General features: G+C 42.0%; 1 pseudogene; it reads left to right on the top strand.

Annotated features, from left to right (window-relative positions):
- The first annotated feature begins 1439 nt into the window (after positions 1-1439).
- LOC149276742 (small ribosomal subunit protein eS1 pseudogene) lies at positions 1440-1733 on the top strand (annotated as a pseudogene).
- Positions 1734-11929: the final 10196 nt, after the last annotated feature.

Raw genomic sequence — 11929 nt, 5'->3', positions numbered from 1 at the left:
AATTAGTATTTTCGTACTCCTTCCACCAGCTGCGGACTACAACCCCCATCATATCAGCCAACCGTTGTCCGGCTAATAAATCAGATGTCAGGCTTTGTACTTGTATTGCCTCCCTGGCACTCTTGGAGTGTAAGCTTCTAGGTTTTGTCCCTGCTTTGTTCACTCTTCTTTTGAATATTACTATTACCCCATTCTGCAGGTAATGATAGCCTGAGGCGGTTGTATCCAAGGAGGGGCAGGAAGCTCTTTGCCGTTTGTCAAGAAGGCAGATGTGTACACACCTGCTCCATGTCCTGATTTACCCCACTGTCAGCGTACCGAGCGGCCTCAAGTCTGTAGTCAGGGCCCGACTGGGAATGAAAACTGCCCTGGAAATAAATGAATACCAGCCCCATATTTCATGGCGCCATTTTGGGGAACTGCACATGGCGCGTTTGTGTTAGAGTGACTGTTGTGCAACATTTTAGAGTGGGTTCATATGAGGAGCAAACAGGCATCATGCATGCATGGTGAGGTAGCGTGTCTATCTGCCTGTTGGCCTTAAGAGTGCACCATATCTGGTTCAAATCCCTTTGGCTCATGTGTGTCGTATAAATATCTAGTGGCATAATTGCTTTTTGTATACCAATCCTATTAGAGCAGCTGAACGTATTGTTTTAGAGTGGATGCATATAAGTTTATGTGAGTCAGGAGAAAGCAGGCTCATATATCAAAGGCTAGAAGCAGCATCTGTCTGCTTGGTGGCATAGCGGTAAGGTGACCTGTGTATCTTACAAAGTACTGCTGGTTCTAGTCTAACCGGCTCTCTTATGATGTGTAAGTGTATATGTCTTTGTATACATCTCTATAGTGTTAGATTGGCTGTATGTAATGTTTTAGAGTGAGTCAGGAGAAAGCAGAGTCATATATCCATCCGAGAAAGCGCCACCGACTGCTTGTTGGTGTAAAGGTAAAGTAACCTGGATACCATACCAAGGATCGCTGGTTTGAATCCCAGAGTCTCCTCTGTGGTGTTAATGCATATAAAGTGTATATATTGTTTTAGAGTAGGGGCGTATATATATAAGTATATGTGAGTCAGGAGAAAGCAGGGTGGTATTTCCACGGCGAGAAAGTAGAACCGACTTCCTGGTGGTGTAAAGGAAAAGTGACCTGCATGCTGTACTAAGGATAAATGGTTCGAATCTTGATGGCTCCTCTTTTGTGTTAATGCACCTAGAGTGTATAGATTGTTTTAGAATAGGGGCGTATATATAAGTATATGTGAGTCAGGAGAAAGCAGGGTCATATATCCACGCAGAGAGGCTCACGTTGATGTGAAGACCACAGATGGCTACCTACTTTGACCATTCTGTGTTGGATTCACCAAAAAGCATAACAACCAGATTAGAAAGACTTCTTATGCCCAGCATCAGCAAGTGCGTCAGATCCGCAAGAAGATGATGGAAATCATGACTCGTGAAGTGCAGACAAATGACTTGAAAGAAGTTGTTAACAAGCTAATTCCAGACAGTATCGGCAAAGACATTGAAAAGGCCTGCCAGTCCATCTATCCTCTACATGATGTGTATGTACGCAAAGTGAAGATGCTGAAAAAGCCAAAGTTTGAGCTGGGCAAACTTATGGAACTACATGGTGAAGGCGGTGGTGCTGGGAAGCCTGCAGGAGATGAGACAGGCGCCAAAGTAGAGCGGGCTGATGGATATGAACCCCCAGTTCAGGAATCTGTCTGAGATGCATAATCTGAATTAGAGCCTGTAAAGAAAATAAACACTTGTTCTATACATATAAAAAAATGTAGATATATATATAATCCACGCCAAAAATGCAAAACCAACTGCCTGGTGGTGTAAACGTAAAGTAAGTTGCCTACCATACCAAGGGTTGCTGGTTCGACTCTTGCTGGCTCTTCTGTGGTGTTAATGCGTACCGAGTGTATATGTTATTTTAGAGTAGGGGCGTATATATAAGTATATGTGAGTCAGGAGAAAGCAGGGACATATTTCCACGCGGAGAGCACAAACCCAACTGCCTGGTGGTGTAAAGGAAAAGTATCCTGCCTACCATACCAACGATCGATGGTTCGAATCCTGATGGATCCTCTGTGGTGTATATATTGTTTTAGAGTAGGGGCGTATATATAAGTATATGTGAGTCAGGAGAAAGCAGGGACATATTTCCACGCCGAGAGCACAAACCCAACTGCCTGGTGGTGTAACGTTAAAGTAAACTGGCTACCATGCCAATGGTCAATGGTTCACATCCTGATGTATATATTGTTTTAGAGTAGGGGCGTATATATAAGTATATGTGAGTCGGGAGAAAGCAGGGTCATATATCCACAGCGCTAAAGCACAACCAACTTCCTGGTGGTGTAAAGGTAAAGTAACCGGCCTACCTTACCATGGATCGCTGGTTCGAATCCTGATGGCTTCTTTGTGGTGTATATATTGTTTTATAGTAGGGGCATTTATGTATATGTGAGACAGGAGAAAACAGGGACATATTTCCACGGCGAGAAAGCAAAACCAACTGCCTGGTGGTGTAAAGGAAAAGTAACCTGCCTACCATACCAAGCACCGCTGGTTCGAGTCCTGACGTATGTATTGTTTTAGAGTAGGGGCGTATATATAAGTATATGTGAGTCAGGAGAAAACAGGGACATATTTCCACGGCGAGAAAGCAACACCAACTGCCTGGTGGTGTAAAGGTAAAGTAACCTGCCTACCATACTAAGCATCGCTGGTTCGAATCCTGATGTATATGTTATTTTAGAGTAGGGGCGTATATATAAGTATATGTGAGTCAGGAGAAAGCAGGGTCATATATCCACGCCGAGAGTGCACGATCGGCTGCTCGGTGGCGTGAAGGTATAGTTGCCTGCCTGACATACAATGGATCGCTGGTTCGAATCCTCATGATGACTTCTGCACGTAAGTATGCAGTGTGGCTCTGCTTGTGTGTGCTAGTGGATGGTGTTAAAGTGGCTCTGTGGCACTCTAACATCGGACGCTTACGTACACATCTACAGCCTCACCTGCATACACATAGCCGGTTGCGGACAAGGTTGCCGATAACACCGGAAGGTTGCGGTAAGCCGTGTGTCCTTGCACGCAGTGACCGAAAACACTGGTTGCGGAAAAGGTTGCGGAATGTGTGCACATCCGCTTGACCCGTCCATGTGCGTGCACAGTAGCCCACACAGCGACTTACATGGAGAATCATCATGGCGGATACAAAACCGCGGATACGATACCGGAGATCCGGAGTATGATGGGGCATCACCGAGCAGCCGCCCCTTTCCTTCTCTCTGCCTCCTTCGGGACAGAAACAAACACAATATACTCTTTGTATATTGTGAGACAAAGACCCCCTTCAGGGGGTTTTACTCCCTTCAGGGGGTGTGTTCATGGGAGCAGGATCCCCACCATCCTAGCAACATGTATAGCTGAAGTAACATGAATAGAGTATAAAGAAAAACAATAATTAACACCTTAGTAATTATATTTATAAGTGTTTTACTAAGTATAAGTGTTAGATAAAACACTTACATATAGTATTACTAAGGTGTTACACTTAGGTAAGTGTTTTACTTTATACTCTATTGTAAACATGTTACTTCAGCTATACATGTTGCTAGGATGGTGGGGATCCTGCTCCCATGAACACACCCCCTGAAGGGAGTAAAACCCCCGGAAGGGGGTCTTTGTCTCACAATATACAAAGAGTATATTGTGTTTGTTTCTGTCCCAAAGGAGGCAGAGAGAGGGAAAGGGGTGGCTGCTCGGTGATGCCCCATCATACTCCAGATCTCCGGTATCGTATCCGCGGTTTTGTATCCACCATGATGATTCTCCATGTAAGTCGCTGTGTGGGCTACATGAACGGGTCAAGCGGATGTGCACACATTCCGAAACCTTTTCCGCAACCAGTGTTTTCGGTCACTGCGTGCAAGGACACACGGCTTACCGCAACCTTCTGGTGTTATCGGCAACCTTGTCCGCAACCGGCTATGTGTATGCAGGTGAGGCTGTGGATGTGTACGTAAGCGTCCGATGTTAGAGCGCCACAGAGCCACTTTAACACCATCCACTAGCACACACAAGCAGAGCCACACTGCATACTTACGTGCAGAAGTCATCATGAGGATTCGAACCAGCGATCCATTGTATGGCAGGCAGGCAACTATACCTTCACGCCACCGAGCAGCCGACCGTGTTTTCTCGGCGTGGATATATGACCCTGCTTTCTCCTGACTCACATATACTTATATATACTCTCCTACTCTAAAATAACATATACATCAGGATTCGAACCAGCGATGCTTGGTATGGTAGGCAGGTTACTTTACCTTTACACCACCAGGCAGTTGGTGTTGCTTTCTCGCCGTGGAAATATGTCCCTGTTTTCTCCTGACTCACATATACTTATATATACGCCCCTACTCTAAAACAATATATACGTTAGGATTCGAACCAGCAATCCTTGGTATGGGAGGCAGGTTACCTTACCTTTACACCACCAGGCAGCTGGTTTTGCCTTCTCTCCTAAGGAATATGATGCCTATCATCTCCTGACTCACAAATACATGCACCTACGCTAACACGATACATGCCCTTTAAAATTATGCATTTCTAACACTATATATATATATATATATATATATACACATGCATTTCTAACACTATATATATATATATATATATATATATATATACACACAAAGTAACTACAACAATACATACTTACACTTTAACACTAAAACATGTAATGCCATATGAACCGGCAATCCTTTGCACATCAAGCGAGGCATATTACCATTACTCTATCAGGGAATAGGAAGCAAAGTGCCGCCATGACCCTGTGTTCTCCTCACTTACATTTACTGACATATACCCTCTCTAAAACATTACATACACCCTACATATATACACACAGCAACTGTAACAATACATACTCACACTAACACAATAAAACAGCATCGAAAACACTAGATACAGCAATACCAAATATAATTAAATATATACACTGTTAAAGGCAATAAAGAAGTCAGTGGGGTCCAAACCACAAACCCCTTACACGACAGGAAAAGCACATTGGCACATTACCTCTACGCCATCAAAGAACTGAGGCTTTGCTGTCGATATATGACCCTGTTGTCTCCTCACTGACATATACCCTCTCTAAAACATTATATACACACAGCAACTGTAACAATACATACTCACACTAACACAATAAAACAGCCTCGAAAACACTAGATACAGCAATACCAAATATAATTAAATAAAAAAACTGCAACATACTTACACGCAATAAAGAGCCAATTGGGGTCCGAACCAAACACTTCCTACATGACAGGTAAGTCACATTTCCTCTACGCCACCAAACAACTGAGGCTTTGCTATAGATATATGACCCTGTTATCTCCTCACTGACATATACTATTATATACCCTCTCTAAAACATTACATACACCCTACATATATACACACAGCAACTGTAACAATATATACTCACACTAACACAATAAAGGAACCTCGAAAACACTAGATACAGCAATACCAAATATAAATAAATATATACACTGTTAAAGGCAATAAAGAAGGCAGTGGGGTCCAAACCACAAACCCCTTACACGACAGGAAAAGCACATTGGCACATTACCTCTACGCCATCAAAGAACTGAGGCTTTGCTGTCGATATATGACCCTGTTGTCTCCTCACTGACATATACCCTCTCTAAAACATTATATATACACACAGCAACTGTAACAATACATACTCACACTAACACAATAAAACAGCCTCGAAAACACTAGATACAGCAATACCAAATATAAATAAATAAATACACTGCAACATACTTACACGCAATAAAAAAGCCATCGGGGTCGGAACCACGAACCTCTTACACGACATGCAGGTCACATTAACTCTACGCCATCAAACAATTCATCGCTATCCAGAATAATAAAACAATTATATTTACCACCACTTGTTGCTGTTATCCAACTGGTCCTTGTAGAAATTAATCCAGGTTCAGTGACAAGAAATTAAGTGGGCAAGAATATAACTTTCTAAAAATTATATAGGTTAGAACTCCAAGTAACTCTAAGAGTGAAATATGGTGCCAGGATCTTTAGATTCCAATTCTCTGGGGTAAATTTGGTGAATCAGTCCGTCCTTTTCCTTTTTCTTTTTTTTTTTTTTTAATTATCCAAGACATAAGCTTAGAAACAGAGCTTATTATCATAGCCTCCACCTCTTGATTGGAATTCTCCAATCATAACGGTGGGTTTTACCCATTAAAATTAGGATTTCTACTCATATTTACACCGTTATAATTTCTTAATTTACCTGTGAGAGACGCTCTGGTCTAAGAATTAACTTAAAACCATTACATATGTGTTTGGAATTTATCCTTGGTCACCCTAATCGCCAGGTGTTACCTCCTAGATAGTAACTCAGGCCTTGGTAGTCTTCCCATGGATCCCCCATTCCAAGTTCCATTTCTAAAGATATGCAGCGTCTACTCCTTAACTTTCTCATGGAAGATAACATTAATTGTATCATACATACTGAAACATCATTATACATGAATACTCCTTTGTTCTCAATTATTGAGGGAACAAGGACAAAAAGAAATAATCACTATATGATTAAGTAAAATAAAATGGATCTGACTCCATTTTGTGTTCATGTAAAATACAGAATATGTGGAATACATGTTTTCTATCATAAAATATCTGACAGGCTTCACCTAAGGTATATGACCCTGTTTTCTCCTCACTGACATATACCCTCTCTAAAACATTACATATACCCTATATATATACACACAGCAACTGTAACAATACATACTCACACTAACACAATAAAGCAGCCTCGAAAACACTAGATACAGAAATACCAAATATAAATAAATATATACACTGTTAAAGGCAATAAAGAAGGCAGTGGGGTCCAAACCACAAACCTCTTAAACGACAGGAAAAGCACATTGGCACATTACCTCTACGCCATCAAAGAACTGAGGTTTTGCCGTAGATATATGACCCTGTTGTCTCCTCACTGACATATACCCTCTCTAAAACATTATATACACACAGCAACTGTAACAATACATACTCACACTAACACAATAAAACAGCCTCTAAAACACTAGATACAGCAATACCAAATATAAATAAATATATACACTGTTAAGGGCAATAAAGAAGTCAGTGGGGTCCAAACCACAAACCCCTTAAACGACAGGAAAAGCACATTGGCACATTACCTCTACGCCATCAAAGACCTGAGGCTTTGCTGTCGATATATGACCCTGTTGTCTCCTCACTGACATATACCCTCTCTAAAACATTATATACACACAGCAACTGTAACAATACATACTCACACTAACACAATAAAACAGCCTTCGAAAACACTAGATACAGCAATACCAAATATAAATAAATAAATACACTGCAACATACTTACACGCAATAAAAAAGCCATCGGGGTCGGAACCACGAACCCCTTACACGACATGCAGGTCACATTAACTCTACGCCATCAAACAACTAGGGCTGCAAGCAAGGTATATGACCCTGTTTTCTCCTCACTGACATATACCCTCTCTAAAACATTACATATACCCTACATATATACACACACAGCAACTGTAACAATACATACTCACACTAACACAATAAAGCAGCCTCGAAAACACTAGATACAGAAATACCAAATATAAATAAATATATACAGCGCAACATACTTACACGCAATAAAGAAGCTATTGGGGTTTGAACCAAAGACCCCTCACATGACATGCAGGTCACATTACCTTTACGCCACCAAACAACTAGGGTTTCGCCATATGTATATGACCCTGTTTTCTCACTGACATATACTAACATATACCCCCTCTAAAACATTACATACACCCTATATATATACACACAGCAACTGTAACAATATATACTCACACTAACACAATAAAGGAGCTTCGAAAACACTAGATACAGCAATACCAAATATAAATAAATAAATACACTGCAACATACTTACACGCAATAAAGAAGCCATTGAAGTTCGCACCAAGAACGCCTTATATAACAAGTAGCTCACATTACCGTTACACCATCAAACAACCAGGTTCTTTGGGATATCACCATAGATATATGACCCTGTTTTCTCCTTATTGACATAAACTATTATATAACCTCTCTAAAACATTACTCACACTTTAACACGATAAAGAGCCTCTAAAAGACTAGATACAGCATTACCATATATAAATAAATATATACACTGCAACATACTTACTAATAAGCAACATAATTACAACATAGAGGCCCTCGGGGAACAAACCCGTTATATGCCGGGCAGGTCGCATTTCCATTATGCCACCAGTCAGCTGGGGTTTGGATTTTTCAATACCATACATTAAAAAATATATATATAAACAGATTCTAAAACTTTTCCATGATACAGGTCCCAACAAGGTTTGAACTAATGACCATCTCTACGTTAGGTAGGTCACCTTACCATTGAACCACCACCTAGCTGGGGCCAGTCCTCAAATGTGGAAAGATGATGCCTGATATATTTATATGCACCCTAAAACAATACATACGGCCACTCTAACACCATAGGTATCTATACACGCACGGCAATTATAACAATAATTGCTATCACAATACAGAAGCCGGCAGGATTCAAAACACAGAGTGTACGGCACCTAGGTGGTACACTTTACCATTACTCCACCAAGCAGCTGGACTCTGGTTCTCTCCATTAAAATATGATCCCTCTTGCTCCTGACTCATACATAACCATGTGCACCCACTGTGAAACATACAGCCATTATCAACCATATAGATATACAGTAACTGTCACGCTATGTACTTACACATACATACATCTACCTTTAAGGCAAACACCGTGAAAGTAATTTGTTTGTTTCAAAAAAGCTTGTTTTCAGTCATCTTTTAAAATATGAAAACTGTTTATTTCATACTCTCACTCAGGTGCTCCCAGTGATGTCATAGGCCACAGTGATATTAGGAACTATGTGTTTTTATATGTATTTCATTTATGACTAATATGTTTTTTTTTTATATATACCTCAGCCCTTCCTCCCTGCTTCCCTCTGACATCATGTTCAGTCTCTGAGCTCCTCCTACCATTGTTCTTTCCTCCTCTTTGCTCCTTAAGTTCCTCCCAATGTTTTCACCTCCTGTTCGCTCTCTGAGCTCCTTCTATCACCGTTCTTTCCTCCTGTTCACTCTCCGAGCCTCTCCTCCCATTGTTCTTCTCTCCTGTTCACTCTCCGAGCTCCTCCTCCCATTGTTCTTCTCTCCTGTTCACTCTTCATGGACCTCCTTCCACTGTTCCTGTATGGGATAAAGGTATCTCTGTAACAAAATAGATGAGACGTCCTCTCCCACTGTCCTTCTCTCTTGAGCTTTGCAATTCCTGTTCGCTGACAGACAGATATCTCTCATAAAGTCAGAAATTACAAAAAAAGGAAAAAACAAATGTCATTTTAAAAAATCCCCCCCTCCTGTTAGCTCACTGAGCTCCTCCTCCCCCATTCTTCCTTTTTGTTTACTCTCTGAATTCCTCCTCCAACCATTCCCCCCCACTGTTCGTTCCCTAAGATCCTCCCACTGCCCTTCCCTTCTGAGTTTCCCTCCACTCTTCTCCTATGCTGTTTGCTTTCTGATCTCCCCCTCCCTCTTTATTCCATCCTGTTCACATTCTGAGCTCCTCTCTCATTCTATCTTCCATCTTGTTCACTTTCTGAACTCCTACCCCCACTCTTCTTCCTTCCTGTTCAGTCTCCGAGCTCCTCCTACCACCGTTCTTTCCTCCTGTTTGCTCCTTAAGCTCCTCCCAATGTTTTCACCTCCTGTTCGCTCTCTGAGCTCCTTCTATCACTGTTCTTTCCTCCTGTTCACTCTTTGAGCTCCTCCTCCAATTGTTCTTCTCTCCTGTTCACTCTCCATGGTCCTCCTCCCACTGTTCCTGTATGGGATAAAGGTATCTCTGTAACAAAATAGATGAGACGTCCTCTCCCACTGTTCTTCTCTCTTGAGCTTTATAATTCCTGTCCGCTGACATACAGATATCTCTCATAAAGGCAGAAAAAAAGGAAAAAACTAATTTCATTTAAAAAAAAATCCTCTCTTTTTTTAGCTCACTGAGCTCCTCCTCCCCCCATTCTTCCCTTTTGTTTGCTACAAAGGCGAGATGATATGTGGGAGAACACTCAAAGCCGCAAATAGTAACACATGAGTGGGGAGAAAGGGGACACAGTCAGATGTCGCAAACAAGGAAATTAAATAAAAGCAAAGAGAAAATAACAAAAGACAAGCTCAGCAAACCAACCAGATCAGCAGTCAACATAAATCCAATAGAACCCCATACCCAGTGTCTCCAAGATCCTACACTCGGAATTTGGTGCCATTGTACACCATGCATTCTCAGAACAAGATAAGATAAACTCTGTGATCATTTGTGGGTTCTAGTTTGGTGGATTGACTCGATGCCCTACAAATTTGAATTCTTATTCTCAACTTGACATGGTGCCTCCACACTACAAAGCCTGTTGCCTTCCATCCAAGGTCCACTGATGGCTACCACAAGGTGGCTATACAAGTCCTCCCAGTTAAGCTTAGTTAATGATTATCCACAGGGGAACTGAAATCCTCTGGGGTGAATGTGATGGAGACCCATAATTGGACTGAGTAGATCCGCCTTTGAGATCTTCCTTGCCGTGAATGCTCAGTTGCTCACAAGTTAATCCTCTCCGCAAGCACTAGTGAAGAAGGCCCCTGGGAATCAGCGTAGCTAAATGGACAGGGAGCATGTATGTGTGTGGGTTAGTGCATGCTCAGGGCATGTCCGTGTTTTGATTGGGGTATGTTAATTGAGGGGTGGGAGACCCTAGGTGATATAAGGTGCCCTCTGGGTGACCCCGGTCACTGTCCTTTTTTACAGGCACGGCCAACAGTCTTACCTGCTTCCCACCCTCCCTCCCTATTTCTTGTGTACTACCTTTCTTTCTTTTGTCACAGCTGGCGGTTTGTGTGTCCTTGCCGGTCTGGTTTTGGTAAGTGATGGAGTTTGGATGCTGGTGTAATGGAAGGCTCAATCCTCCCCTAACCTCTGGTGTTTTATTGGACGTGCCCACCGAGCTTGTTGGACGGCTGGTGGTTAGCATTGGTGGTGGGGCAGCGAAAGGTAGCTGTCAATTTTGTTTGGACGAGGGGGGAGGTGAGTACCTGTGGTCTGGATTGTGCAGTGTGAGAGGCCGGCAAGGACGGGGTTAATTTGGTTCCTGTGTTGGTTATGTTTTGAATATGTTACGGTAATGTGTTATGTATATTTGTATATTTGTATTTATTATTTATCGGTTATTGTATATTATTCTTATTGGTTTATGGTGTTTTGGGCCAACACAGTGTTTTATGGTTTTATAATAAAATTGTGCTGTGGCCTGCTTTATCCAATTTCGGTCTCCGTGTCGTTATTTGGTGGGTTAAACTGGTTTTGGGTTTACAATGCACGATACACACTACCTACATACATGTAATGTAGCGGTAAAACAGAACTCAGTTTATTGTAGACAGCACAGATATTTATACACAACACATGATATGATTAGGGGTATAATCTCATCAAACACCAGACAGCCCGGCACTGCCATACACTTCTATAGTCAATAATGCCCACCCGGCAAAGAGTCACTATTTAGGGGTGATCAATCCCGGGGTACCAATGGAAACCACAGGGTCCAAGGATATTATGGTCCAAAAAGCAACGTGACCCGACATAGGGACCCTGAGCGACAGCGCCGGAAACTACCCCGGGAATAGTCCACGCGGTAGACGGGCCATAGTTCCATAGCTGTGGCTGGGTAAACCCCGGTCTT

This window comes from Sceloporus occidentalis, unplaced genomic scaffold (assembly GCF_023333645.1).
Source record: "Sceloporus occidentalis isolate IW3139 unplaced genomic scaffold, rSceOcc1.0.p SCAF_226, whole genome shotgun sequence".
In the NCBI taxonomy this organism is placed as follows: Eukaryota; Metazoa; Chordata; class Lepidosauria; order Squamata; family Phrynosomatidae; genus Sceloporus; species Sceloporus occidentalis.
The sequence above is the reverse complement of the archived record's forward strand: the minus strand, read 5'-3'. Positions and strand labels throughout refer to the sequence as shown.